The sequence below is a fragment of the Amblyomma maculatum genome, chromosome 7, assembly GCF_055883805.1.
Source record: "Amblyomma maculatum isolate TAMU_Amacu chromosome 7, ASM5588380v1, whole genome shotgun sequence".
NCBI classification, from domain to species: Eukaryota; Metazoa; Arthropoda; class Arachnida; order Ixodida; family Ixodidae; genus Amblyomma; species Amblyomma maculatum.
Window position 1 is genome coordinate 25,609,315 of NC_139350.1, and position 27,147 is coordinate 25,636,461.

The 27,147-nt window shown below is 47.2% G+C and overlaps 1 pseudogene; it reads left to right on the forward strand.

The window, feature by feature from the left end:
• The first annotated feature begins 2,329 nt into the window (after nucleotides 1-2,329).
• On the forward strand, nucleotides 2,330-27,147 carry LOC146182836 (protein argonaute-4-like; annotated as a pseudogene).

Sequence of the window (27,147 nt, forward strand, 5' to 3'; positions counted from 1 at the left end):
TGGAGTCATGAAAAGTGCAGCCTACATTTATACAAGCGACATGCTTTGATTCAGCGGAACATAAAAATGACGTAATGTCGTAGGGGAATACTGAATTAAGTTCACATGCTTATGCTGTCGTTGGAACCGTTAAATTGAAATTGAACAATTGAACGCAAGCAAGGGTACATGCATCTGTTTGACAACTATGTAATAGAACTAAGGAACAATCCTACTCGTGCTCTGTGCAGCTTTTTGCGAAAGCAGTGGTGGTTGTGTCTATGGGAGGGGGGGGGGGGGGATTACCCTTACTCTGGTTTGTCGGCAATTCCGCGACCTGAGTTCTTAAACTTGAAGATCGTGTTTCTACCACAGTCCGCTAAAGCCAAAGTTCACGAAAACTTCGAGAGTGTTTTTTGTCACTGCTGGCCGCTCATTTCACGAACGCTCAGCGTGCACAAAGCGAGAGACATCGTCTAACAAAACGTTGTTTCTTCAGCTTGTACCGTGTGTCTCACCCCAGTCACAAAATTCGTCAAGAGCGCAGCTATCGGTGATGGTTGGTTCATATCAGAAAGTTAAGTTCCAGACATGAAACCTGTACTGGCATTACGTCGATAAAACAGCTGTGTCACTCAGCCGCAGCAAAGGCAGGCGAAAGCAATTATAAAATCTTATCGGCGGCCTGCAGCTCCCCTGAATGATTTTTGACATTGATCCGTTAGACGCTTTAATTGCCTTCACGAAAAGATGCTCTCCAAGCACCCGGTATCCCTGCTTTCAGCATCATTGACTGCGTAAATCTTTTTATAAATTTTAATTTGGCTTCTGATCACGGGTGTAATCTGAGTTTACTAAGGTGGCGCTTTGGGCTAGTTGGTATTAAACAACGAAAATATGCGGCCCAACGTGGAGAGACATGGCACACTGTGTGTCACTGCGTCCTTCTTTCCCGGGGTGCATCACTTCTCAACCTCCTGGAGGCTCCTTTTGCAAGTCTTGCGACTACAGTTGAACCCTTTTATAAGGTACGTGCACTGGGGAGCAGTTTTTTATCTCCAATATCAGAGGTGCCTTATAAGCAGGATATACAATCCCATTTTATAACCAGACATTATTTCGACCTAGGCATCCTACGGGTAAAATGCACAAAAAGGAAATGTATATCCTTTTGCATAAGCATTATTATCGCTTTCATTTACATACTGCATTTCCTTGATGGACCACCACACACTGAACACACTTCGCAACTTTCTTATATATTTGCGAACTGCGTTTGCAGCGATTGCAAAGTGCCATCGCGATGTGACGTGGCACCGCAGCTAGCGATTCCCAACTACGGAGAAAGTTATGTGTCTCGTAATACTACACGGACGCAAGTAAAAAAAAAAGCGCCACGATATTGTGAATGTAGCCAGCTTACCACCAAGGTGCTAGAAGCAGCCAGAACTACAAAACATCACCAGCAAAAATATCACTCGGAAAGTTTTGCATTTTCGTCAAAAGGTAACATCGGCTTTGAGTAACAAACTTGTAAATGTCGCTACTGGGACGAAAAATAAATAAAAAGCCAACAGGGCATTTCTGAGTGAAGTTCAAACCATGGTTGTATATCAATCAGAGACGTTTATTTGTCTTGGCTAGAACAGAAACACTTCTAAAATGTTGTTTGTTTTAGTCTTAGGTTTTGCTATGTCTTGCTTTCTAGTCACAATGATTTGTTTACGTGAGCAGCACCAGCTGATCGCTTTCTTCGCATTTACCGGACAGATTGTAGTTTATACTGAAATGCAACGTAATTGACCATTCCCGCTGTATTTGTTCTTCCAACTAGCGGGCACAACATCTACGGTACGCCCTAATAGGAAGCTTCAATAAAAAAAAAAAATGTTGCGGTTTAGCTCTAGTTACCCCTAGTTGAATTGCGAAAGCAACGGCGGAAGCTTCTTTTGCCAGCTACGTTATTTGCCTATCACGATCTGTAAGTGTATGGTGCTACATTTTTGGGGACGCTTAAGCTCATTCTTTAAGGGTATAAATGAGCTCTGAGTGAGCTCTGAATTTCACGTTCGAAGTAGAAATTAGACGAATTCTAGGAAAATCGACATTTATGCACTCTGTGTACCATCGTACAGATTCCATATCTGCTCTATGGCATCCAACAGCATTCACGCGCTCCACTCAAGGCGAAAGTTTTTACGCCTAAAAAGTTTTGTACTTGCTATAGAATCAGGTAACAGCGCAAAAAAAAAAAACATGGACGGAACACTCGAGCAAGAACACACAACGAGAGCTGCTGTGTGTTCTTGCTCTTGTGTTCCGTCCATGTTTTTTGCGCTGTTACCTGAAGATGCGGGCCTGGCCGGGCTCTGGCTTTTGGGTAAGTCCGAGCATGTGCAGTGCTCAAAACCCTCCATCCGCGTGGAACAGGGATGCGAGCACAGTGTGCGGGTGGCATTCCTCGCTTGTTCTTGTTCCTTGCACATAGTTTTGAATAACGTAATTAGTGCATATAGTTCTGCGCTTGCTTTTCTCCGTGTTATTCTCCTACTAACCTCTTCAGTCCCTTTTATTTACCATTGACCGTAGCTCAGGTGCTTACGGAGTAAAACAGCAGCTTCTACGGTCGACAAACACATTTTTTTTTTCGTGTTTATCCTTCTGTGTAACAGCCGCTTCAGAACCTGCAGCGGCTCCTTTGGAGGCTTTCCGTGCCGTGAGTGAATTGCCGGCGCAATGACTGTCAGTCACCAATTAAGCTCCTGTTCTCAGCAAAGCTTTCCACTTCAAATATACTCTGCTTTCCGTTTGTAAAAAGCGAACGTTTCGACAGGTCCTCTTTGGGTTGTCGCGACTGCTACTGAACAGATTCTCCCATTGTTCAGCACTAGAGCAAAGATGCAGGCCGGCCGCTCTCTCCAAACGGTCGTACCCTCTTTCTGCCTGACTATTCTTTGCTCTTGTGGGACCCTAGTCACCCGTTTAGTGTGAAGAAGGGGACAGAAAGAGAAAGAAATGGGGAGTCTTCTTGCTAAAGAAGCTTCGCTGCCTGTATTTTTTGTGCCCGTTGGCTCTGTGCGGGACCAAGCTTTCGCCACTGACTCGTTTCCACTGGCCTGCGCCCCTCGTGCGTCCTACAAAGGAAGAAAGCATTTGCAGCCGAGACAGGCAATAAAATTGACATCTCTTGATTTAAAGCCCAGCTTACTGCTCGCCTGACGAGCCTGAAACATCGGAAGCCCAGGTAAAGAATGTGGGGCCGAAACGTCTGCGCTTGACCTGAAGCTACAGAACTGATGTACAAACTTCCTCCTTGCAGCTACCAAGAATTCGAGCACGCGACCAGCTGCAGAAAGAGGTCGCGTGCATTTCCTTAGCTTCACGAAGGCTATATTAAAAAAAAGACAAAAAAAAAAAAAAAACGGAGATGTCTGTCTCCGCAAAGTGGGGTTCGGACACTTGGGCCACTGCGGGCAGGGAATTACTGTTTTCTTGGAAGCGTATTCGCACATTTTGAGATTCCCTGCTTAACGCATGGTAAAGGGGCTTATCCTCGGGCCTTGGTTTATTCTTTTTTCGCTTTAAAACCCAGCTATGCCCGTCACAGGCACCAGAACAAAGAGCACCATACTGTCGCTTTTTTCTTCCCTGCATCGCCATTCCTTTTGTCAGTTCTATGTGACTGACATGGCTGCCTGACTTGGCCTTCCCGATGACATATTGATGTACGACACCAAGAGTCAAGACAAATGCGCGATGAGAACGAAGGGTGCAGCATTCGAATACTTTAAGTAGGCACGATTTACTGCCCAGTTTTTATGGGTGGAGAGGAGCGCTTCATGTACACATACGGAGAAACGAAATGGGACATGGGACTGAATCGTGCTTTTGAGAGTAGTGAACGTGCAGTGTATATATTTAGATCCTCTAAAGAAGCATTCTAAGCTACACACGCCTGCCCTCCTTGCTCATAGCGTAGCACAGGCGGCGCACTAAATTTGAGACCAAGAAGAAAACTCTCTCTCTCTCGTCTGTGCAGTGGATAAATAAACATATACATATATTAGGCTCCAGGGCTGCGTGACACACACACACACACACACACACACACACACACACACACACACACACACACACACACACACACACACACACACACACACACACACACACACACACACACACACACACACACACACACACACACACACACACACACACACACACACACACACACACACACACACACACACACACACACACACACACACACACACACACACACACACACACACACACACACACACACACACACACACACACACACACACACACACACACACACACACACACACACACACACACACGCACACACACGCATGCACACACACGCACACACACGCACACACACACACTTGCCATGCCGAAAGCTAAATAGCTAAAGTCAGTGAGACTGCAGAGACGTCTCCGGCGAGGGAAAATACACCAATCAGGTACAACAGGACTGAAAATAGAAGAAAGCACTCCTGTCCGGCAAAAAAAGGCGCCAAAACTACGCCCGAGGTTATTTAAGAGGGCCTGACTCCTTTGTCCGCTTATTCCTGCATGTGATAGTCTGCCATTCTGGGCCGTTGTTTATGCACCATCTGGGGAGCTCGAGCCACAACATTTGAAACTCTCAAGGATATTGCTACCTTGTCCGACATAAGCTGCATTGGCTGTATAAACTGTGAACATATTTATATTCAAATTACGCCAACTTTTTCTGACTGATATTCTTTGCTAACCGACGAGAAGTTTGCCTTCCTTTTTTTTCTTAAAGCATTGCTTCTTTTATGTGTCCTGTCTGTTGTGAAATGTTTTTAGCTTCAATAATATTATAGCGACATCTGTAGTGGACTGTTTAGGTTGTATATGTAACAGCAATACATTGTAATGACGCGATGATTCTGACTGCACAAATTTTGTTTCCGATTGTTGCGTAGGACAGTGTGTAATAAAATATTTTATGTTCGCACTATATTGCCCTTTTCAAAACGACCTGCCTTTTTTTAGTAAAGCTAGCAGCTAGGGTAACAGGGGCGATGCGGTTGACTGCGACGGCATGGACAGAGACCTATTCCACTGCTTCGAGTGCCTCCTGTAAAGGGTATACAGTAGAGCGAAATGTAACTTTCAGAGCTTGAAATGTTTGTAAATCATAATTATGCGCCTTTTATTTATAATAAATAATTTATATGTGCACTCATTTTAAAGATGTAGGTTTTATTTGCATGAAAAGTCTAAAAGTTGTGCGTCAAGAACTTTAATTTTTACAAATTTGATTGTGCGGCTAGGTTTCACTCCGTTTGCAAACGGTGGCCACGCTGGAAAATGTTTTTCCGCAAAGGAAGGCCAGAATAATATTCATCACAGTAATACAACAGGCCATAACTTTTTAAAAAGAAATCGAAGATGGTCGAGTGAAAAGTCTGGATGAGTTGGCTTGGAATGACCCCGTAGACTCTACAACCCGCATTGCGCACTGAGCCTTGCGCAGGGAACTCATTAAAGAAGCCGTAACTATTAGTGCAATTAAATTAGGCAATAAGTCTTTAGTGATTATGAAAGCTGATGTAGAGGATAATATGTGGACAAATTTTAAGAAATACAAAGTATTTTCATTGTTGTCGGAATTTTCCATTGCGCAGCGTTTGTTGAAGTTAGCCCGATCATAACGCTAAATCGGAAACGTCAGATGGGAGCGTTGGCAGTTTGATAGATACGTTTCCATGAAACATAATGCGCATTACTGCTGCTTTGTAGTAACCTCTTTTTTTTATTTCGATACGCAAAATAGCAAAAAAAAAAGTCGTTTCCTTGGGCTGACGTTTCGTTAAAAATTTCGCTATAAAAACAAAAATAAAAATAACTGAGTGGAAATAAAAACATTTTGATATGTAGTCGAACGATTTTTATTTACATAACTTTAACATTTTATGTCCTTCATAAAAACTTAGCCAAATAGCAGAGCATTTAATCGCGGCGCTAGACCTCTTGGCCATTAATTATACCCGGTGCTTATAGAAAACAAAAATGGATTAAAACCAGTTGCAGATATTTTTTTATTTAAAAATCAGGAAACATCACATAAAAATTTCGACAAGCCACGCTTTCATCCATCTTATGTGGAATCACCCAACCATCTCTTCTGCGTAACTGCCCACTGCAGGCGCCGTGTTTCATATGCGAGGCAACATCAGGTTGCACATAAAACGGCCACAGGAAGCTGCATGATTAAATCTATGCCAGATCGACGCAAACCATTTTATTCAGCATATGTTAGGGTACCTAAAACCGGGAATCATTTTCGATATCTATCCGCGTTACGACGCTATACAGTTTCAAAGTCTGAAAAAGAGGGAAATTTTGGTGCCTTGCCATAGGAAGCAATGCATAATATTCAGACGCGTTGAGAAGCTCGTGTAATGAGAGCACAAAGCTGAAACTTCAACACAATCTTCGGCTAACTATATATTATATATAAATCCCGGAATCATTTTGCGTACGTGCTTTTGTTCACGTTTACGTATTTTTTTTGTACCCGTTCCCATTAAGTAACGCACCCTGTCGCCGCCACCTGCCGGTAGATGGCGTGAGTAGTAAATGTCCCAGAAAGCTGAGCATGTTATTGCTAATGGCAAACCCTGCAACATCCTTAAAACATGTTACCTTTCTTTACCGGATGGTCATCTTGTTTTATGTCATAAGTTTTCCGATTATATTTCCATCCATTTACAGCGGACTAAATCCTTTTTCTACATTCACAGCATCTCATGACTATTTGTTATTTCCCACAGTAACAATCAAGTATCAGTCTCTGGCGCTCATTGGTCCCGGATGCCCTTGCGCCAATAAACTCTACCAATCATCACCATCCAGTTTCTATTCCTCTAAGCGCAGCATAGGATATTTTATTCTCTCGACCACCTGCACCGTGACCCTATGAACGAAAGAGCGGAGCCAAACTTGACCGTGTCTACTACGACTGAAACCTTTGCCCAATTAACCTTCGGAGGCCATTGAGGACGAAGTAGCCCATGCCACGAGTAGGTGGGCTTGACCGCCCGCGCGTAACCCACCTTTAGTATCTGACGTCACAGCGCGAGTTCAACATTGCAGCTCGCTGCCCCATTGGCCCTGCCCAGCGTCTTGCCCATCTGGGGAGAGGCAAGGCGCGAGGCACGCTCAGTCTAGCTCGCTTCAAAGGAGCTCGTTCATCTGCCGGACAGTGAAGTCCCTGCTGAAGTGAGGCACCCTGTGTTCCCACCCAACTGGCCAGAGGAGTCCCTCCTCGTTGTCGCATATCTGGGCTCCCACAAACGTGCCTTGTTCTAGATGGAGATCGTCCCGCAAGCGCAGCCGCGAGGCCGCGGGAGAGATGAGTGCATTTCACGGCCCGCAATTTATTTCCGCGAATCGCTAGCGGCCAGTCCATCCCATAACAGCGTAGTCTGCGATGACGTCAGGAGTGCATTGGGCCTCTGCTGCTCCCCTGTGTTTAGTAGGCCCAGCAAAAATATGATGATTCAGCACTTCACCCCACGTTCAGTGCAATGCCTCTTGATGCTGCTTTCAGTGAAATATTATTTCGTCATATTATTTTCCAACCCTGATGCTCTTCCATGAGCTTTGGTCAGACAAGCAGTTTGTCTTGCAGACAGATGCTAGTGATGCCGGTGTAGGAGCTGTTTTGTTGCAGGAACACGAGGGCAAGCTGCGCTCTGTCGCGTTCGCTAGCCGCATGCTCACATCGGCGGAGTGGAATTACTCCGTGACCGAAATGGAATGCCTGGCGATAATGTTCGCATTGTCAAAGTTCGACATGTACCTAGACGGAGCGGTTTTCACCCTGCAGACACATCACTAGGCACTTTCGTGGTTAAAGAGGCTGAAAAACCCCGCAGGCAGACTCGCGAGATGGGCGCTGACGTTGCAACGTTACGCGTACGCCATTGAGTACCACCGCGGTAGCATGCATGAATAAGGTGGCCGATGCTTTATCGCGCGCACCGTGGAAGGCAGGCAGAAGCGTATCAGAGGCACAAACCAGCATTGCTGAAAGCGGCGTCGCCGCTACTTGAGAGTAGGAGAGGGCGGACGCTAGAGTCGCGCCCTGCGTATTCTAGCCACTGTACCCTGCGTAGTTAAAGAGAGAAAGGAGGCGGACAGATCGAGTTGCAGCGCTGTGCTGCGATAGAGAGAAGGCGCAGCAGCTGGTGGCGGCGACTACTCGCCTGCCGAGAAGCGAGGCAGACAGAAATCTGTCTTGGGGAGTAGCGGTCAGTAGGGAAGAGCGAGCTAATTGAGAAGTTCTTTGTCAAGATCCAATACGCGGCCACCGAAAAACTGGACGCACTGCCCGCCATATTCGATAACAGCGTCAACCAGTTTCCCCAGGAGGTTCTCCAGGCCGTGGACATCGTTCTGCGGCACGGACCATCAATCAAACTGACATCTGTTGGACGATCCTTCTTCAAGGCGCCTCCGCCAAATGACAGCACCGTCGGAGGTCGCCGCGAAGTCTGGTTTGGCTACTACACGAGCGTCCGGCCAGCTCAGTCGAAGCCCATGCTCAATGTTGACATGTCGGGCACTGCTTTCTACGAGCCTCTGCCCGTTATCGACTTCATGTGCAAGCTGTTTAGCGACGGCCGGCGCGAGATGTCGGCTGGAGACTTCAGGGATCTGCGCGACTATCAGAACGTTCGTCTCAACAAGGAGCTGAAGAGCCTGCGTGTCAAGGTTACACACCTTCCCTACCCGCGAAAGTACAAGATAGTGCGCGTCACGAAGGAACCGGCGAAGAAGCTCTTCTTGAGCATGGAAGATGGCTCCCGCTGCTCTGTGGCTCCCAGTAAAAAAAATCAATGGGTCCAATTGGGAAGACCAGTCAGATTGAATTGGTTCGGCCAATCCCAAATGGTTTGTCCAATGGGTACTGTCCTACCCAAATGGTTTCTCCACTGCCAATTGGGAAGCCCAGTTGGTTTCCTCACTCCCAACTGGGACGCCCAGTTGGCTTCATGACTCCCAATTGGGAATGAAGAAACCATTTGGGGGTCCCAATTGGGACTGAAGAAACCAATGGGGCATCCCAATCGGGATTGAATAAACCCATTGGGCTAATATAGGTGTCACGAAATCGGCGCCCATTTTCATCAAGCCGGTACGGCGCGAGGCCCGCACGGCGTCGCGTGGAAGGCATAGAGAGAAAAGCCCCCTTCCCCGCGCGGGAGAGCGCGTAGCTTTGTACGCGTTGCCGTCACCCTCTTTCCCCTTGCCCGGGGAGGACGGTGGTTCATCGGACTGGAATCAGCCAGAAATTTCCAGTATGTTCTATGGGACCTGGCCAATGGCGACGCGCGGCTCGACGGGAGAAAGAGAGAGCGCTATAACCAGCGAAGCTAAGTGTGTGCGCGCGCTAGCTTTGGCGCGTGCTAACAAACAGACGCGGCGCGCCCTATTTAAAGAGACCGCGCCGCTTGATGAGTCAGCCAGTCAGTCAGTTCGTCCGTGTTTTGCGACGTATTCGCCTGTGCTTCGGCTGGACTCCCGGGGATCACCCGCTGCTGGCAAGCCCATGGACTTTCAAGGGAGCGGCGCTCATCTCGTATGGCGGCATCGTGACTCTTGAGGCGTCGGACTGCAACAGTGCCCGGTGAACAATTTGGTGTTTGTTTATGTACTCTCTCGTGTTTCATCTGTTGTAAAGCCTCTACGTTATTGGATACCTGTGTAATTGCATGCTTAGCGTTTGTATTCTGTGAACCTCTCGTCTATGTATTTCAAGTGATCTTCCTTTGTATGTATGTATTTCAAGTGATCTTCCAAGTGTATTCCTTTGTATCGTCTCTTGCTGTGCATAAATTGTGTTTTGTTTGTTACTTCTGACTCCGATCCTTTCTCTGGTTTGAACCGGCGACCGCTGGGCACCAAACGACCACCCCCTTCTGTCACCACAAGGTAGTTGAATTCCGGCTGAGCTTGCCACGCAGGTCGAGGGCATCTCCTTTGCGACCGGAACAGCTACCCCCACTCACTCAAAGGGTGTCTGGGAGTATGCGCACCGTTAAGGGCGCATCGTTAATAATACCCCCTTAATTATTAACGGGTGACAATTATTCTGGCGTCCGAACAGGACGTTTGGTGCACTCAAGCTCAGAGGACGGAGAACGAGTTAGAAGAGTTTACGAAGAGGTCGTAAACTGTGTAGCAGCAGAGCGATAGCGAGAGGTTGTGCCGCGCGGAAGCGTTTAGGCGAGGTTCGCTAAGCAGTCTTTAGGTTACACCCAGACGGTTCGCGCTTCAGATATGAATCTGAAAGAGTTGATTGAGGCTGGCACCCAGCTGGGGTTGTCCGGTGCCGAACTGCGCAAATGGGTTAGCCAGAGAGAAAAAGAAGAAAGAGAGAGAGAAGAAAAGGAACGAGAGAGAGCAGAAAAAGAACGAGAGAGGGCTCGAAAGGAAGCCGAGGAAGAAAGAGAGAAGGCTCGAAAGGAGCGTGAAGAGGAATTTCAGCGAGAAAAGGAATTACTTACTATGAAACTTCAGCTCCAAAACTCAGGGAACAACAACGGTTTAACTGAAGTGCATAGCTCCAGTGAAGGACATAGCAGCTTGCGGATAGACGCAAACAAATTGATCCCGAAATACGACGAGAGAAGAGACGATCTCGACGCGTTCCTCTTGCGTTTTGAAAGGGTCGCCATAAATGCAAGTTGGACAGACAGTGAATGTGCTACCATCTTGAGCACTTGCCTTAGCGGCGAAGCATTAAGTGTGTTTGGAAGACTTCCTCCTGAGGATGCAGGCAGCTATAACAAAGTGAAAGCTGCATTACTTAAAAGGTTTAGATTTACGACGGATGGGTTTCGTGAGAAGTTCAGGACTGGAAAACCTATGGACGGTGAAACGGCAACACAGTATGTTGCGCGACTGAGTCATTATTTCGACCGCTGGACTGAAATCTCAAAAATTAAACTTGAGTATGGCGCACTTCGCGAACTCCTAATTAAGGAACAATTTCTGGGTAGCTGTCACCCTGGTCTGTCGCTTTATTTAATAGAAAGAAAAGCGAATAACCTGGAAGAAATGATGGAGCTCGCAGACCAGTATTTGGAAGCCCAGGGAGGCGAAAATTTGAGCAAAATTGTAAATTTGGAAACCCCTCGAAAGCCCGAATTCCGACAGACACAACCTATTGTAAAGTCACACCCGAGGTGCTATCTCTGCGGACAACTAGGCCACATCGCACCTAACTGCCGTAAACTAGTAACCAACAATCCATCATCGTGTTGGAAATGCGGACAGAAGGGCCACAAAGCAATGTCGTGCCCCGGCGCTGACAAGGCAGCTCCGCAGGCGGCATGCGCGAGGACTCCGTCAGAGTCAGAATGTCGCCTGGAGGAAGAAGATGCCGATGGCTTTGTTGAGCTTAAGAACGGCAGGAAGGTCCGCGTGGTGCACGACCTAGAGGAGGAGGAAGCAGAGAAGGTGGTTAATCGGAAGAAGGACAAGAAGATCCGGTTGGTGAACGCCGTAGTACATGCACAACCTGGATCTGCGGTGAATCGGATGCCGGTTTCGAGGGGAAAGATAAAAGGAAAATCAGTTTCTGTGCTACGAGATACAGGTAGCAGTGCCGTAATCGTTAGACGCAGTTTGATTCAGGAGAATGATCTGACTGGAGAGAAATACCCGGTGAGGCTGACTGACGGCTCAATTCAGCTACTACCTGAGGCAAAATTGAAAGTGCAGACGCCATATTATTCTGGAAAGCTGACAGCCCTGTGCATGGAACGCCCTATCTACGATTTGGTGTTGGGAAATATCAAGGGCGCAACATTTCCCGAGGATCCTGATCAAAGCTCCGCTCCTGTGCGCTGCAAGGAATCTAAAAAGAAAAAGGCAAGGCGAGGAAAGCAAGGCCATGAGAAGCCGGAAGAAAAGCCTCGAGACATGAATAAACAAAAGGAAGCCTCTCAGGATGAAACCGAAAAGAAAGGGACGGCTCAGAAAATTAAGTCAGGAATGCCTAGACCGTCGTTGATGCAGGTAGCCCAAGTGTTTGTCCTACTTATGGGGGCGTTACTTGGGATATTTCACCTTCAGCGGAAGGAATACCGGTGCTTAGGAAAGAACACTATTACAGTGATTCTTTTTGTTGGTCTGTGCGCGTTGGCACAGGTTCCCGTGTATCCGTCGGCGCTACTGGCTGTAGGGGCAATTATCGGCACACATTGGTTGTGTGATTTGAAAGAGGATAAGTCCTGCCTCAGGGAATTTTCAGTAGCCCGATCGGAGAACACAGAAGCGTCTCAAATGCGAGAGACTAGAGCGAAGGCAGAATCCCTGGCGGACAGAGGCGTGTCACGCACTGATCGCGGGTTAGCATTACGCTCGGAAATTTAGGTTTGTGCGCTACGCATTTGAAGAGCTGTGTGTTGTTGATTCTTATGTGTATCTGACGACAGTGTGGTGCTATGTTTGTGAACATCATGGCATTGATGTGTGAACTTTGTAATATGTTATGGCAGTTGTGAAATTTGTGCAATGTGTTAATATGGATATTTGCCCCATATATTTGTGAGCGCAGGATTCACATTGAATTCACAGCCCGAGGTAAATTAGTTCCCACTACAACATTATGACAAATCACTCGTGCTTCACATCAGTCAACATACTACGCTCATATGTGCATACGATCGCCACTATCGATCATCATGATGACAATCTGAACACTGGATGCTAGTAGACGAATGTTCGTCTGCTTTCAGAGCGAGAATGGCATTGATAACCTGAGGCTTGCATGCGGCCTTTCCCGTTTCCACCCCGAACTCATTACACGTCAATAGCAATTGAGGCTTCAGTAAAGACTTGAGGTTTGCGCGCGCTAGCTTTGGCGCGTGCTAACAAACAGACGCGGCGCGCCCTATTTAAAGAGACCGCGCCGCTTGATGAGTCAGCCAGTCAGTCAGTTCGTCCGTGTTTTGCGACGTATTCGCCTGTGCTTCGGCTGGACTCCCGGGGATCACCCGCTGCTGGCAAGCCCACGGACTTTCAAGGGAGCGGCGCTCGTCTCGTATGGCGGCCACATCGTGACTCTTAAGGCGTCGGACTGCAACAGTGCCCGGTGAACAATTTGGTGTTTGTTTATGTACTCTCTCGTGTTTCATCTGTTGTAAAGCCTCTACGTTATTGGATACCTGTGTAATTGCATGCTTCTCCTCTCCATCGTTCTTCTTGTTCGCCTACCTCTGTCTGGTGCTCCCTCTCTCCGCCGCTCCCTCCATTTTTTTTCCCGTCCATTCCTTCCTTATTTTCCCCTTGATGTGTGAACTTTGTAATATGTTATGGCAGTTGTGAAATTTGTGCAATGTGTTAATATGGATATTTGCCCCATATATTTGTGAGCGCATGCATGTGCGCGCGATGTTCGTGGTTGTTGTGAATATTGTGGGACAATATTCTTTAAGGGAGGGGCAGTGTCACGAAATCGGCGCCCATTTTCATCAAGCCGGTACGGCGCGAGGCCCGCACGGCGTCGCGTGGAAGGCATAGAGAGAAAAGCCCCCTTCCCCGCGCGGGAGAGCGCGTAGCTTTGTACGTGTTGCCGTCACCCTCTTTCCCATTGCCCGGGGAGGACGGTGGTTCATCGGACTGGAATCAGCCAGAAATTTCCAGCATGTTCTATGGGACCTGGCCAATGGCGACGCGCGGCTCGACGGGAGAAAGAGAGAGCGCTATAACCAGCGAAGCTAAGTGTGTGCGCGCGCTAGCTTTGGCGCGTGCTAACAAACAGACGCGGCGCGCCCTATTTAAAGAGACCGCGCCGCTTGATGAGTCAGCCAGTCAGTCAGTTCGTCCGTGTTTTGCGACGTATTCGCCTGTGCTTCGGCTGGACTCCCGGGGATCACCCGCTGCTGGCAAGCCCACGGACTTTCAAGGGAGCGGCGCTCGTCTCGTATGGCGGCCACATCGTGACTCTTAAGGCGTCGGACTGCAACAGTGCCCGGTGAACAATTTGGTGTTTGTTTATGTACTCTCTCGTGTTTCATCTGTTGTAAAGCCTCTACGTTATTGGATACCTGTGTAATTGCATGCTTAGCGTTTGTATTCTGTGAACCTCTCGTCTATGTATTTCAAGTGATCTTCCTTTGTATGTATGTATTTCAAGTGATCTTCCAAGTGTATTCCTTTGTATCGTCTCTTGCTGTGCATAAATTGTGTTTTGTTTGTTACTTCTGACTCCGATCCTTTCTCTGGTTTGAACCGGCGACCGCTGGGCACCAAACGACCACCCCCTTCTGTCACCACAAGGTAGTTGAATTCCGGCTGAGCTTGCCACGCAGGTCGAGGGCATCTCCTTTGCGACCGGAACAGCTACCCCCACTCACTCAAAGGGTGGCTGGGAGTATGCGCACCGTTAAGGGCGCATCGTTAATAATACCCCCTTAATTATTAACGGGTGACAATAGGAAGCCCAATGGGTTACTTCAATCCCAATTGGGATTCCTTCGCTCCTAATTGGGACGCCCATTTGAAACGAATTGGGCTTCCAACTGAGCTTCTTATTGGTTCTAATTGGTCCTAAGCAAACATTCCCAATTGGGAAAGTCAAGTCAGTGATATCCTTGACTGAGATGTGCACAGATATACATACCTCTATAAAGAGACAACAGTGAAAATTTCAAGTTCTTATAAAAAGTATATGCCGCTTAAGCTTAATAATTGATTATAACATGTTCACTCTAAGTGCAGGCATAATTAAATAGCTTAACTCTGAATAACAAAGATGTGTCGCGGGTCCCAGCAGCAGTGTTCAAAGAATGAAGTATATAAGTCTGCAACCTATGGGGATATACATTGAATCTCTGTCAGTTCCGTGTGTGTAATGCTTGCTTGTCTCATATATGATTTCTGTAAAAAATTGTAATTTCATTCCACTTGTATAGAAGTCGGCTCCCCTATAACTTCTGGACACAAAACATTGAAATTGCATTTCCATTATTTTTTTCAGCTATGTGAGTTCAAACCATTTGGGCTCAATGAGTATGCCATTTTAGTTCAATTGGTGAACCATTTGGTCTTCATAGGTGACCAATTATTTCCAATGGGGCGCACCAATTCATATCAAATGGTCAGACCCAATGGGTGGCGAAAACACAGTTGGTTTTTGACCAATTCATTTCAATTGGGAAATTCCCAACTGGACCCATTGACTTTTTTGACTGGGCTGAATATTTTCAGAGCCGCTACGGCCGCCTCGTGCACCTCAACCTACCCTGCATCTAGATCGGCACCGCAACCCATCCGGCCTACCTCCCGCTGGAGGTCTGCACGATTGTCGAAGGACAGCACTGCAAGAAGAAATTTGACGAGAACCAGACGTCAGAGATGACCAAGCACACTGAGCAGCCTCCGGCCAAGCGGTTCAACGAGATCCGCCAGTAGGTGCGGAACTTGGTCAGCAACAGCGATCCGTGCCTGCGGGGGTTTGGCATTAAGATCAACACCGAGCCGACTCAGCTGACGGCTCGCGTGCTCAACCCGCCGTCCCTGGCCTTCGAGAACAACTCCGTCGACAAACCCCGCGATGTAACCTGGGACCTGCGCGGCCGCTTCTACAAGCCGGCCACGTTGGCCCGCTGGACGCTGCTCTGCCTGGGTCGCTTCGCTCAGCGAGACAGCTTGGACAACTTTGTCAAAATGCTCATCCGCGTCGGCCAGGAGCTTGGCATGCGTGTAAAACTGCCGCTGGACGTAATCACTATTGACGCGAACCGCAAGCACATGCGGAGCATTCTGCTCGAGGAACAGTGCAAGACTGCTAACCTGGAGATGGTCATCATATCATGCTCACCAAGAACTCGAACTACGCCGAGATAAAGCAGGTGACCGAGGCCGAGATCGGGCTGCGCACACAGTGCGTTATGGACAACAACGTGATCAAGAAATGCAACGCTGCGCTCATCACCAACCTGTGCCAGATGATCAACGCCAAGCTTGGCGGCACCAACAACGGCCTATTGACCCAGGAGAAGCCGGCTATCTTCCAGAAGCCGGTGATCATCATCGGCGCGGACGTGACTTACCCGGCGCCCGGAGACAAGCTGAGGCCCTCGATCGCAGCTTGCGTCGGCAGCCTCGACTCCATCCCGTCCAAATTTCACTCCACCATTCGCGTGCAGATAGAGGATTCCACCGCCACTTCGCGACTGGAGATCATCAAGGACCTGAAGGACATGATGAAAGACATGTTGAAGGCTTTATACCGAGCCAGGCACAATCCGGAGCGCATCATCTTCTACCGGGATGGTGTGAGCGATGGTCAGTTCATGGAGGTCCGCAATCGCGAGATGAGTCTGAAAAGCGAAATCATTTCGCCGAACATTGCCCCAGTATTAGTGTGGCCTGAACTCACCCGTAGTCAGGGCGGCATCTTATCGGCTAATTGGTTCATCGAGCATATCTACTGAGGTAGCTGATGATTCTTAAATTAGATCCCTTCCATGATTCTTGCTTGTGCCAGGTAAGCGCCATCCGACTGGCCTGCCAGGAGCTGTCTCCGAACGAGACGGAAGAGCCGGCGCTTACGTTCATCGTAGTCCAAAAGCGCCATCACACACGTTTCATGCCCGTCAGCGACCGGGACGGGATGGGCAAGTGCCGCATTGTGCCTCCCGGCACCACCGTTGACTCCGTGGTGGCGCACCCGCTTGACTGTGACTTCTACCTCTGCAGCCACTTCGGCATTCAGGTGGGAAGTGTCGTGGTATTGAAATTCCACTAGTCGGTATTTGCTTGTGGCCATGTAGATGCTTACGGGATAGCTGAAAGTAATGCTATTCCAAACTGTGGTCAGGCGGTGTCGTGGTAATGAAATGCCATTATTATTGTTAGACCTATAATAGAGGATAATCGGGTCACTAACATTCCAACGTTAGAAAAACGAGCTGGGATAGCTCAGAATCTGCAGGCATGTGACATTCTGTCAACTAGCACGATGCAGTGCAACACGAACTGATGGGCTAGTTGGTCAGATGTAGATTCAGATGACGCAGCGTAACGGCACGAGGTCAACAAACTTATGTTGTCAGTTCAACGCTGTGTTTGTCCCCTCCTCTCGACAGTCCTCGTGCCGCTATGCTGCAAAACCTGAAAGGATGCATAGGCCACGGGATATCTTAAAACGGAGCTCAGGGTGTCTGTTGGTTTTTGGCGCAAAAAAACCGTTTTTATAAACGAAAGGGGCTATCGCAAATGCCGCAACACACTTGGGGGTAGGCATAGAAATACCGCTCATAGAAATTCACGGCAGATTTCAAAGCCTACTTATGTTTTCACAGGGCGCGTACAATTTTCTTGTTAACAACCATAAACATCCTAGGCGAGATTGTGAACATTTATTTACCGGCAGTGAGTTTTCAAAATACCGTCCATATACGGGCATGAGTCGAGAGCGCGACCCATGCAGAGAAATATACGCCTAAACGGAACTTCTCGTATCCTCAAACCACCAGTGGAGATAGCCGACTGTTAAAGGCTGACAAGTGCTTTGAAGAAATGTTTGACAAATATTCTACGTCATTCCGAGTGCTGTTTTCAAAAACGCGGCTATTGTGAAGCCATATGTACCCCGAAATCGCCTCCACTTCCGCCGGGTGTTTACATGAATTGCGCAGGCTTCTTGTGCCTGACACTCTTCCGGGTGCATTAACTTCCCTCAGTAATGCTTTCGTTCAAATTATATAGCAGAGTCAGAACAGTCAGAAAAGCATTAAAAAAACCTGCAGTCATAGCAAGGAAACAAGAGTGCGGCGCACTTGAAGTTTGAAGTTTATTTTCATTTGAAGAAGAAATAAGGGACCCGAGACAAAAAGTGAACGTTAATTCACTTTGCAGTGCTCGGGCCCCAATACATGGCAACAGCAAGGGGTTAGTAATTACAATATCGGTGCATCCAAAATTCAGATTGTGGTTTCAAACAAGAGTTACAAACATCTTCCTTTTCCACATAATTCAGTCTGCGGAAAAGCTTAATATAACTGCACAACATGAAATATCAACAGGGCCAGTGAATACCATCAAAATGAATGCAGCATGAAATCCAGAAAATACAAAAGAATGAAAGAAAACAGCAACGCATATTTACATCTGTGACATAAAAAATAAATGTATTGTTCTCATATTAACCTTTTCAATATCAACTTTATTTTGGCGAAGATAATTTAAGAGAAGGGCAGAAGATATGCGAGAATTTGCTGGCCAGACGTTGTTCTCGCAAAAGGCACAATCCAAGTATCTGTAGAACGTGAAGAGTATGTTCGTATAAGTGCTCTTAAATTGGTGATGGAAAGTACTGTAGCTTCAGAGGTAGCAATGTGCGGTTTGTAGCGAACGGCTAAGTTGTATGAATAGAGATAGGCCACTGGCATTATTCTAAAATTCTTGAAATGCGGCATGGTATGAGTGTAGTAGTCTGCTCCAGCTATATGGCGGACCGCCTTTTTCTGAAGTACATATAATCGATTTAAATTTGTTTGTGTAGTTTTACCCCATACAAGGAAACAGTAGTTTAGTTGAGACAAGAACAATGAATTGTATATTTGAAGCTTAATTTTGGCCGGTAGAAAGAAATGAAATTTTGCTAATATACCAACTAATTTTGACAGGCATGAAATTGATTCATTTACGTGCCTATCCCAGGACATAGTTTTGTGAAAATAAACACCGAGTGTTTTTAGTTCATCAACGATTTCAATAGGAGCATGGCCAAAAATTATACTATTATTTAGAGGCATTATTGGCAGCGATGACTGTCTTACGGAAAAAAACATTGCTTTTGTTTTAGTTACATTTATTTTTAATGAATTAAGTTTGCTCCATGTGCTCAAATGATTCAATGATTCATTTATGTCGTTTACAAGCTCGTTGTAGTCATTGCTTCGAAATAAGAGTGTTGTGTCATCTGCATATATTATATACTCTGGCTTTGCACTAATGTTTACAATATCATTGACATAAAAATTAAATAAGAGGGGCCCTAGGATGCTCCCTTGAGGCACGCCCATAGTAACACGCTTTGAGGAATAAAGATTTTCGCCTATTTTAACACTTTGTGTACGATGCTCCAGATATGAATGTATTAAGTTTAGGGGCACATCTCGGATTACGTATGCTTCTAACGTTTTGAGCAATGTCCTATGATTTAAATGATGAAATGCTTTGGAGTAATCAATGTAAATGCCAGTGACTAACTTTTTGTTTTCAAAGCTTCGTAGAATGAATTCTTTTTGTGTTGATAGAGCTAGTTCAGTAGATCTGCCTTTACGAAAACCATATTGTGCGGGACTAATAAGACAACATTTATCAGCAAATGCAGTAATTCTAGTTTGTATTAATTTTTAAAGGCTTAGAAAAAACTGGTAGAATAGATATTTGACGGTAGTTTGACAAGTTATTTTTATCGCCTCCTTTAAACAGCACTGTTACCTTTGATGCCTGCATTTTCCGAGGAAAGGTTCCTTTTGAAAAGACCAAGTTATATATAAACAAAAGCTGCGGTAAGATCAAATCTAAAACATATATAACCGGCTTGATTTGTATGTCATCAATATCGCAAACCGTACTATTATTCATAGAAATGAATTCTGCATGAATCTCACTCTTATCTGTCGTCCCTAAGTACAAACTATCGCTGTTTCTGTTAATTCCATTTATTGCCTCAGAATGATGTGAACTCGAAACTATGTTGACAAAATGATGATTGAAAGCTTCTACCAACTCAACACCAGATACCAGAGAGGCATCTAATGTTAATTCGGAAACGCTGTAATCTGTAAGAGAACGGTTTAAAATCTTGTTTATGTTTTTCCACAAAGCATCCGGTTTAGAGCTGCACTCTGGCTGAAAAAGATTAAAAATATATTCTCGCTTCTTATTTCGTATCACAGCATTGGTTTTGTTTCTATGGCATTTAAAAATCTTCCAGTCATTTGTGTCTCGTGTGGTTATGAACGTTTTGTACAGTTTATCTTTCCTTTTTATCATCTTAAGGCATTCTTTCGTTATTCAAGGTTTCTTTGATTTGCTAGTCTTTTGCATAGGGACTAAAATGAATGATAATAGGTAAGACTTTAAAAATAGAGACAAAAAAGTATTATATGCTTCATCAGACGTTTGCGAGCAATACACTGCATCCCAGTCTGTTTCTGAGATAATACTGCGAAATTTTTCCAATGTGTTGTCGTTTATATTCTGCATTTTCTGGAAAACGTCCGGTTTCTTTACCCTCTTTCTAGGGGTCGATCGACTAAATAAAATGATTGGCATGTGATCACTGATATGTGAGGCGAGAACGCCGGTGGTAGTATCTTGTATCGCTTGGTTGGTTATAAACAGGTCCATCAAAGTACTACTGTTAGGTGTTACACATGTAGCAGATTTATTTAGGTTGTTGAAGCCATGCGAGTCCAGGAGTGTTTCAAAATTATGTTGTAGTGTAGATGGATTTAACAGGTTAATATTAGGATCACCTCCGAGGATAAGCACGAGCTTATTTTCGTTTACATAATTTAGTATCTTATCGATGAGAACGAGAAAATTTGACACATTGCCCTCAGGAGGACGATACATCACTACAAACAGATATTTTTGACATATTACAGCAAGGCACTCTGTACTTGGCGTTATAAAAGAAAATTCTTCAAGCAATTCACATTGAAGTGTCTATTTTACATGCATAAGCACACCACCACCACGTTTGGTCTCTCGGTTTAAAAAGAATGTGCTATATTCTGCATCCTTCATGACGTCACAAACAGATGTAAACCATGTAAACAATGTTAAATTCAACATTGCAGTTTCTAGAGTATTGTTCTCCTGCTACGATCCTGAGATCGTGCTCCTCTATTTGCTTTCTCATGTCACCATAGTCGGTTTGCAAAGCTTCATTTGATTTTCTCAGAGCTTCATTTTCCTTCTCTAGAGCCTCATTTTTCGCTTTATAGTCTTCATATTGTTACCGGGAAACGCGGGAACAAAGTGATGTGCTCACTGACAAAGACGGCGACTGAGGAACACGGGTACGACAAAGCGTTGAGGAAGAGAACGACGCTGACAGAGTGGACACTGCACGGCTACTGAAGTCTTAGCATCGAGTTCAGACCATCGCAGTGCTGTTACATTAAGTACATCCCCGTAACATCTTGGTGGAGGTCGCGGGTTCGACACAATCTGACGCTGGATCTCCGCAGTGGCCGTCACCTCGGAACCGTCACGATGACAACCGACGCGGCTCCATCTACCTCCGCAACTCCAACTGTCGTCGTAGCCAACCCCCGTGACCTTGGCCCATTCTGCGGTACAGATGAGGTCGATGTCGAGGACTGGCTTTCGCTTTATGAGCGTGTTAGCCAGCACAACAGGTGGGACGCCACGCTGATGCTGGCCAATGTCATCTTCTACCTTACTGGCTCGGCACGCGTGTGGTTCGAAACGCATGAAGCACAAATACCCTCCTGGGATATTTGCAAACAAAAACTCCGTGACCTGTTCGGAAAACCGGTTGGCCGTGAACTCGCCGCCAAGAGGGACCTCGCCAAACGTGCCCAGACATCTACCGAGCCTTTATTACGTATATACAAGACGTTCTGGTCCTCTGCCGAAAAGTTGATAAAGACATGCTAGAACCTAATAAGGTGAGGCCCATCCTCAAAGGCATAGCCGACGATGCCTTCAATCTTCTACTCTGTCGGGACTGTGCTGCGGTTGACTCCGTTCTGCAGGTTTGTCGACATTTCTAGCGGGCCAAACACAGACGCATTGCACATCGCTTCGATCGGCTCCCCAACACTGCCCCTACCTCCACGTGCGAGGATCTGCCGACCCTAAGGCAACCTTCCAACACTGAAAATGTGACCCGCATCGTGCGTCGTGAACTGGAAGCGCTCGCTCCTGCTGCTTCCAACCCTCCCTGCTCGGACAGCAACCTAGCGACGATATCCCTCATTCAAGCCGTCGTTCGTCAAGAGGTTGCCAACTTGGGCGTCCCCTATAGCCCCACCGTGGAACACCACAGTTCGAGCCCCGTCCCTCCCATGGTCGCCACCGCTACACCCCGCAACACCTATACGCCACGCTATCGATACCGCAATCCTGATGAGTGGCGCACCCCTGACGACAGGCCAATCTGTTTCACGTGCTCGCGTAATGGCCACATCGCTCGCCACTGCCGCAGCCGCTGGACATCCCCACCTCGACGTTTTCCTTACGTTGACCGCTACTCCGTTTACGGTCACCCCCGTTTCACGCCTCGTTATGAGCCGCCCCGCACCGATAATACTCCGCCTCCTCCTGTGTCCAGTCGCTCTCCTTTCCCGCCAGCCTGCCGTTCCCGTTCGCCTCTTCCTAGCCGCAGTTCCTCGCCGTCCTCTGCCGGCCGATCCACCGCTCCACCGAGTTCGCTCGCCTGCCCCCTGACTATGCTGTTTACCTACCTCTGTCACCTTTCCCGTCTGTGCCTGATGGTGACTATCTTGCTTGCCCTATCACCGAGGTCTTTCTTGACCGCAACGTCGCTCTTCCTCATCTCATCGTACGCGTTACACAGAAAAGCTCCTACCTTCCTATCCTGAACTTCAGTCTGTCACCCCAAGTTCTCCCCGAAGGAACATCCCTTGCTACCTTGTCCCCTCTCCAAGACTGCACCATTTGTGCACTCACTCCTGGCCCACATTCAAGCGTCCTTCCAACACCCGTACTCTCCACCACAATTACCGACCCTATTTTCGCAACGATTGCCTCTGACCTCAGCCCCGAACACGCTCAGGACCTGCACAGCCTTTTGTTATCCTTCTCCGACATTTTTTACTTTGCTGCCGGTTCTCTGGGCCAAACATCAGTTGTAACTCACCGCATTGACACCGGCGATGCAAAGCCTGTAGATCGGAGGCCTTATCGTGTGTCCCTTTCTGAGCGCCAAGTCATCCAGCAGGAGGTCGACAAGATGTTGAGCAACGATATCATCGAACCTTCGAACAGCCCCTGGGCATCTCCTGTCGTGCTCGTTAGAAAGAAAAACAGATGGCGCTTTTGTGTCGACTATCGACATCTGAACAAGATTGCAAGGAAAGATGTTTACCCGCTGCCGTGAATAGACGATGCCTTGGACTGTTTACATGGAGCCCGCTACTTTTCCTCCATCGACCTTCGTAGCGGCTACTGGCAGATCTTTGTTGACGAACAAAACCGCGAGAAGACAGCTTTTGTCACACCCGATGGACTTTACCAATTTAAGGTTATGCCTTTTGGATTTTGCTACGCCCCTGCTACGTTTGAACGAATGATGGACTCCTTACTCCACGGCTTCAAATGAACGACTTGTCTATGTTACTTGGATGACGTGATTGTCTTCTCGCCTTCGTTCGAAAGCCATCTTCGTCGCCTTTCTTCAATCTTTGCACTTTTCCGCCGTGCCGGACTTCAACTGAACTCAAAGAAGTGCAGTTTTGGTCGCCGCGAACTTAAAGTGCTTGGCCATTTGGTGAATGCCACCGGCGTGCAACCCGATCCCGACAAAGTTCGCGCTGTCAGTGCTTTTCCCTGTCCCCGTTTACCCCGTGATGTCCGCAGCTTTATAGGACTGTGTTCTTATTTTCGCCGGTTCGTCCCAAACTTGCTCCCCGTCAACTACTTACCGACCGTGGCCGCTGTTTCCTTTCCCGAGTTGTTGAGGAAATACTTCGTTCTTGCTCCGTTCGGCACAAGTTCACCACTGCGTATCACCCTCAGACGAACGGCCTTACGGAGCGTCTTAACCGCACACTCACCGACATGCTCGCAATGTACGTATCCGACAGTCATCGCGACTGGTATATTAGTCTGCCATTTGTTACCTTTGCATATAACTCTTCGCGTCATGACACTGCTGGGTGCTCTCCATTCTATCTTCTCTTTGGAAGAGACCCCTTACTGTCCTTCGACACTTTGCTTCCCGCCGCTGGCCCCGTCACAACCTAAGCCCGCGATACCATCGCCCGAGCCGACGCTGCTCGCCAGATTGCTCGTCACAATCTCACCATCTCTTAAGAAACTCAAAAACGCCGCTACGACGCTCACCACCGTGATGTGCAATATCCTCCCGGATCTCTGGTGTTGCTCTGGCTTCCGTGTCGTCGTGTGGGGTTGTGTCAAAAACTTCTGCCCCACTACACAGGTCCTTACCGTGTACTACGCCCAGTGACGGACGTGACCTATGAGATTGCACCGTTGCACCCAAAGTCACCGACTGCTACACCCACTTCCGAAATCGTACATGTCGCCCGCCTAAAGCCAAATTACACACACATCCCACATCGCACGCCTAATACGCACCGACATGTTGCCTTTTGCCGAGGGGGTAGTGTTACCGGGAAACGCGGGACCAAAGTGATGTGCTCACTGACAAAGACGACGACCGAGGAACACGGGCACGACAAAGCGTTGAGAAAGAGAACGACGCTGACAGAGTGGACACTGCACGTCTACTGAAGTCTTAGCATCGAGTTCAGCCCATCGCAGTGCTGTTACATTAAGTACATCCCCGTAACAATATTCTTTGTTGTAGAACTCAAGGCTGTCTCTAATCTCCCTTAGTTCTTTTCTGAGGTCTCGTTCAACCTTGCTCTTAAATTCCTTCATTTCGTTTTTTAACTCTTCTCTCAAGTCCTCAAAACGAGTACCATGTTCTGTATAGACAAGAAAAATAGGCAACAAAAACAAAAACTGGCAGCAGCGAAAGACAGCCCTATGTATAACTATGTTACTATATGATAACTTCAATGTCCAACCTGAATCAGCAAGAAAAGAAGATGCCCGTTGAACAAAGCGTTGTCCTCAGCTTCCTCGCTGCTGCCCAGTGGCTTGAGGCACCGATGTTCCCAGCTTTTGTAGCCCTCAGGTGACCACGTGGTAGCTGTCGTGTAGATCACGCCCCTCGTCCGGCGGTGATAGTCTGATGTTCTTGGCCTCGATATCAGATGCAGCCAGCGGTAGCTGTAGAGAGCACGTGAAAAAACAATCGTTCTTGGTCCGGTTGTATCTAAATCAACAAGAAAAGAAGATGCCCGTTGAACAAAGCGTCGTCCTCAGCTGCCTCGCTGCTGCCCAGTCCATGACTTACTTTGTCCATGACTTGAAGACAAGAGATAAGGTAGTTTTGCGCGGCAGAATGTCTGAATACGTGGGAGGCTTGCGAGATTGAGAGAACTTAGCTTATAGGTCTTTCAAGGATATGTCGTTGTTCACTATAAAATTATCGGAACACAGTAGAACATTGAGCTAATTGGTTGGACTTCGGACCTGACGAAACATGTAGCTGAATCGACAATCTACAGAAAGACACACACACACGCGCGCACACACACACACACACACACACACACACACACACACACACACACACACACACACACACACACACACACACACACACACACACACACACACACACACACACACACACACACACACACACACACACACACACACACACACACACACACACACACACACACACACACACACACACACACACACACACACACACACACACACACACACACACACACACACACACACACACACACACACGCACGCACGCACGCACCGCACACGCGCCTTCTTTCTCAACTGTTGCTATCTATGTGCACATCACTTCATCCTACATGGCCCTCCCAGTGATCTAAATATTATTTCTCTTTCAATAAGAGGACCGAAAGCGTGCTAACACAATCCTCACCACCCACAGATATCGCCCAGGCTTCAGAAATCTAAATCGTCAGCTTATCCTAATTCATGCTCAAAAGAAACTGCGTTATTAGGGTGTGCTGAATTCCAGACTTGTCCAATATTGCAGACCGCGTTCACTTATCCTGTCGTTGATGCATCTAGCTCCACGTCTAACCAATCTCTTTCTTGTCACAGAACAGGGGAATCTGATATACTATCCCTTGATGACATTCTGAATATCTATTTCGGTGCTCTGTTTTTGCATCCTAATTTACTCTCTTTCCCGTTCACTCGCGCACACATACTTTTAACTTTTTCGGGAGTCGTAGGAATAATTTGAATGCCGTGCTTTTTACCAATTTGTTGGCAAAAGCATGGAAATAGGGCACCAGATATGTTTTTATTCCTCAGCATCAATTGTGCTTTCTCTATCCTTTTTCGCTATATTGTGGCGCATTTTTCATGAGAGCACACTTTAGCTTTAAATTACCCACCACTTTGCTGGTTCTCTCGGAAAGCGGATCATTATTTTCTTTTCATTGCATGGGGTGCACTCCCGACTCGTACCCCTATACGTTTCCGAAGCTTATGAAAACGCTGTGCCTTTATAATTACTTTCGCAATCTGTTCTGGGATGCTCATGTTTACTCTACCCCGAGTGAAAACACGGGCGCAAGGTGAAGTGAGAAAACGGCATTGAAAAATTATGGTTCCATGTATTCCAATTTGAGCTAAGCCTTTCACTAGTAGGATCTGCCTCCTGACAGCAGCATCACTGTATCTCGCTGACGTCACAGGTCACATGTCGCGCATTTTGTCTTTTTGTGCTTTTGCGCAACAGCCATTTAAGCTACCTTGCTGAGTGCGATGTGTTTAAAAATGTCCTTACGGTCCGAAATTCACTTCAGAGGCAGCTACGTTAGGAGTTCGTACTATTGCATGAGTCTTGGGCGTTGTGATGCGGCATGACCTGGCATGAGTCATATGACTCGGATTGATCGTGTTTTTTCTATCGCCTGACCGCGGCTGTTTGTGGGGTCGCAGGGCACGAGCAAGCCTTCGCACTACTACGTTGTCTGGGACAATTCCAACTTCACGGCGGACGACGTTGAGAAGCTGAGCTATTACCTCTGCCACACCTACGCCCACTGCACATGCAGCGTGAGCATCCCGGCGCCTGTGTACTACGCTCACCTGGCCGCGTACCGCGCCAAGAACCACGTGATGAGCAAGGTTGACGTGTCCAGCTCGAGCAGCGACTCGACCGGCAGCAGTGGGGACTCGGTGTCCACCAGTCAGTACGTGGAAGCCGTCAAGGTGCTCGACTCCTTCCAGACTGCCATGTACTTCGTCTAA